The sequence below is a fragment of the Magallana gigas genome, chromosome 6 (genome assembly GCF_963853765.1).
Source record: "Magallana gigas chromosome 6, xbMagGiga1.1, whole genome shotgun sequence".
Lineage (NCBI taxonomy): Eukaryota > Metazoa > Mollusca > Bivalvia > Ostreida > Ostreidae > Magallana > Magallana gigas.
In genome coordinates, this window is record NC_088858.1 from 51077467 (window position 1) to 51081683 (window position 4217).

The 4217-nt window shown below is 30.7% G+C and overlaps 1 non-coding gene across 1 annotated transcript; it reads right to left on the reverse strand.

Annotated features, from left to right (window-relative positions):
* Nucleotides 1-1148, reverse strand: LOC105321536 (uncharacterized). Its single transcript, XR_010715073.1, has 3 exons — nucleotides 1009-1148; nucleotides 719-745; nucleotides 1-186 (listed from the first exon to the last, which is right to left on the reverse strand). It is a non-coding gene; the product is annotated as an uncharacterized protein (transcript).
* Between the last annotated feature and the right edge of the window lie 3069 nt (nucleotides 1149-4217).

A 4217-nucleotide genomic window follows, 5' to 3' on the forward strand; every position in this document is an offset into this window, starting at 1 on the left:
GATAATGAGGCTTCGTTTATTACACAAATCATTCCATTAATTTCCTCTCAACGTTTTCCTCTATGTCCTTTTCGTCAGCTTTTCTTTTCTTATCATCCATGGATCGCCGTCCATGATGCCACCACCCGTGGTGGTGGTGGTGGTGGTGTCCATGGTAATGATGATGGTGGTGGTGAACAATTTTTGCTGTAGAAAAATTTAAATCACAATGGATGAAATAAATTAATTCGTACATGAGTGTGTGCATATTGGACCTTTTCAAAAATTGCCGACTTTCAAGTAATTCAGTTTTAAACCTGCATTTTACGACGGCTAATATTTACTTTTAAATCTCCAAACGGGAGCATGGGCTATATGAATAAAACGCAATCATTATATTTACGTTTGTCATAAAAGACAAAATCTATGTAATTGATAGTTTTGACTTTTGTATTACCTTAAAATTGAAGCAAATACAAGAACAATTATTTTTATATCTATTCATAGTTTTTTGACAGCCACGATAATACTCCCCCAAAAATACTTGGTATATTGTAATAGTTTAAAAGTAAGCCATCAACCGTAAAAGAAAGCGATCTTTGCGACAGTCCATTACGACTCTTAAATAATGCGTTAATTTTTAAGTGTTAATTTATTGTTCAAAACTTCTATTAAAATTAAATGTCTTATTTCTTTAGATCGACAGTTCATTTTCTTATTTTGTTGATATTATACTTACTATGATGAAATAACCACCCTTCAGCATCTAGAAAGAAAAAAACCCACATTATTTTGGATAAGGAAATGGTCCTTTAAGGAATCTGTGGTTGGAACGTTATTATCAGTTTCATAGATATAGAAAAGTCGGTATACCAATCAATCAATTTTTTTTATATAATAAAGGTATTTGCAAATAAATTTAAAAGGAATAAATGCATGCTTCAAAATATGATTTTCGTCAATTATAATGAACGGTTAAAAATATAAGGATTCGGGGGAAAACCCTTTATGTGCCTTCAGATTACTTACCTTGAATGGAGACAAGAAGGACAACGGCGAAAATTAAGATCTTCCACATTTTGCTGTCGGAAATGATGATAACTATGTTAATTATAGTTGTTGTCAATGGACTCGGTCGGTCAAATTTATACCAAAAGTTATCAATAGTTTTCATCCCACGTAACAGTATCCACCAATAAAATTTAACAAATATGTTACTATTTATCACAAACATCTATCGATTATTTTTTTAAATTTTTTTTGGTGGTTTTCAGAATACCAAAGAGTGCGTGGTATCTGTCACGTGTATCGGTTCTTAAACCAACGTATTGTTATAACGTTTTGTATAAAATCAATTAATTTTTATAATTCAAAAAGGCGTTTATTATTATTACTTTTTAGTCAAACAAATTACATATATTTGAAGTACAATATTAACGAAAGTGCGAAAATAATTTCTAAAATGCTTAATCTTAAGGATAACGCATTTTTTCTTCTCTTTACCACCAAAACTTTATAAGCAAACTTGAGCATTATTTAAAACAACAACCAGAGTAATGTAAACCTGACAAATATTCGTGACTATGCATTTTGCCAGAAGCGTATGAAATGACATTCAAATTTTGGTTAACTATTGAAAATAGTTAAACATTTCATCCGTTGGAATTAGTCAAATAAAATTCTAAAATCCTCATTATGCTACTTTAAATTGCTTCTCTGATTTTTGAATTTTTTCGTCTCCATTTTCCTTCCCATTATTTTGTGATGAATTGATAATTATTCCATATCCTATTCGATCAATATATAGTTCTTTTTTGTATTCATTACGGCCATACTGGATATTTGTTTTTCGGAACAAGTAAAAGATCCTTATAAAAAAGTCCCTCTCTGAAAAATATCCACCGTGACTAAAATGGAAGATATGAAGAGAAAAATCAGGGGGAAACTTACACAAAAAAATTCAATTTTAAATTACGCAGGGTGGACAGACAATCCAAGTTAAAAAGGAGAAAGAGGGGAAAATATTTAACCGTCCCACATGTAAGGAGTACTACAATATTATTTTAGAATTTTTGTGTCCTATTTGTATTGATTATACAAGTAAAATAACATTCTTTCATAATCAAGATGGTATAATTTCAGCAGAAACTTCTATGCTTATAATAATAAATATATCTCAATGCGTGTACAGATTCATTTGTAGCAATACTTTTTTTGTATATTCTTGGACTAAAAAGATTTGTTTACCTTTTGATTACGACAACGAAATAAGAAAAATAAATATACGAAATGTCATTATACGGAAGGTTTCACGCATAAAAAACCATCATTTATCAGTTTACAAGTCGTTAAAACTCATCACACATGTTAACAAACCGAGTTGTTTAAGGAGTATGGTCACGATTTTGTTTAAATTTCACATTTAATTTTTTAATTGTTTTCATTGCTTTAGTTATGCGTGTTTAATGATGAATCAAAAGCTTAGTGTCATTTGCAGAGTTATACAAAGCTCAGAGTTGTTTCTTATGTAAACAAAGCTCGTGTCATGTTTTTGATTACATTGGTTCATTTCACAGATAGAGTAATTTTTCAAGCTAATCTTTTCTATCTGATAATTCGTTTTGAACATATATAAACAGTCTCTATCGTTTGTCACATTCATTTTTCGGTCTTAACTTGGAAATTCTTTTCAACATTTAAACAAACAAGGAGTAATTCAGTTCATAAACAATTGATAAGAAGTAACAGGTTGCTTACTAACAACAATGGTCCAAAATAAATATGACACCCGAACTTTACTGCATTACAATATGATAAAAATTCTTCATTATGTTTTCCGACATTGAACGATTTTTGTAATGAAAAGAACTAAAAATGTTCAGTATATAGTACATGCTATATGATATCTTTGTATATGATATCTTTGTCAAATCGAATATCTCAGTTCATAATTAATTTCAACAAAATAAAATAGAATTGATATGCTTAAGTAACAGGTTGATTTCTTGACAGAAGGTGTCAGACAAGTGACACGCAATAAACAAAGGGATTATTACCGGATGTAACGTGTACATATTGTTGATAGTAAATAAGGATCAAACAGGGCACACAATTATGCCATCAGTTAAAATGAAATTTAATCATACCTGTAAATGATAAAGTGTGACTTATCCATTTCTAAAACAGTATAATTTTCAAGAACCCTTCATTCTTTTTTTTCATCTTAGAGCTTTTTAAATTGTTGTTTATTTCTTAATTATTTCAATATTTCGTCTTACATTTGCTATTTGTGGAACAAGCAGAACCAGTATCAGTCCGACCCTCACCATATACATTGTTCGAATTTAATTGCCCTAGCATTGCATTGTTTTGCGTGTACACACTTTCTTTTAAAAATTAAACACTTAAAGTGTTTATCTATAAGGCTACTAATCTATTTGCACACATAACGTACACACGTGATTCAAAATAACCCAGACGGAAAACGGTAAAGAATTGAGTCTACATTTTATAGAACTTGTTAAAAAAATCCCAACACATCGCGGGTCTGAATGTTTTTTAGTGTGTCAATCTATCAATATACAGTCTGTTAATTATTTTCGATTGCTAAGGCTACAGCGTATTTGATGAACATTGAACAACATTTTTTCCATGCCACTTTTTTCCATGGAAGATAGCGAGTACAAATATAAAGCATTTATAAAATTTATTTAATTACCTCTTTAGAATTGTGTATGTATTAAATAATTTATAAATCGCTGCTGAAGGTTGTTTGGTATTTTCGTTTGTAGATGTTTTGCAAATAATAAACGTGAAACGCGGGGCAAGTCATAATTAATATCCCTAATAACCGTAACTTAAAATTAGCGGCTTTGGATTCAAATATTATTGTATACGAATATTAAATTCATCTCCACGATAGTAATATTATCTCCATCGTAAATCAGTATTTTGTCTTGCTTTAAAAGAAATGTTCTATCGGGAGCAACCCCGTGTTCGTTTAAATTGCCAGCGTACATTTGTCATGTCAGTAATACACATTGTGCTTTATATGACGGCCGTGTATACGTATTGTAGAAAAGTTGAGTGTAATTACCATGCAATGGAACTATTTTATTAACACATCTCCCAGTACTGAAACAATTCAAAATGTCTCCGTTATGTACAGTAAAACAGGGGGGCGTTAAACATGTGTACGCACATGCACTGTCGTCTGGGCGACGGCCTGAATACAGCTA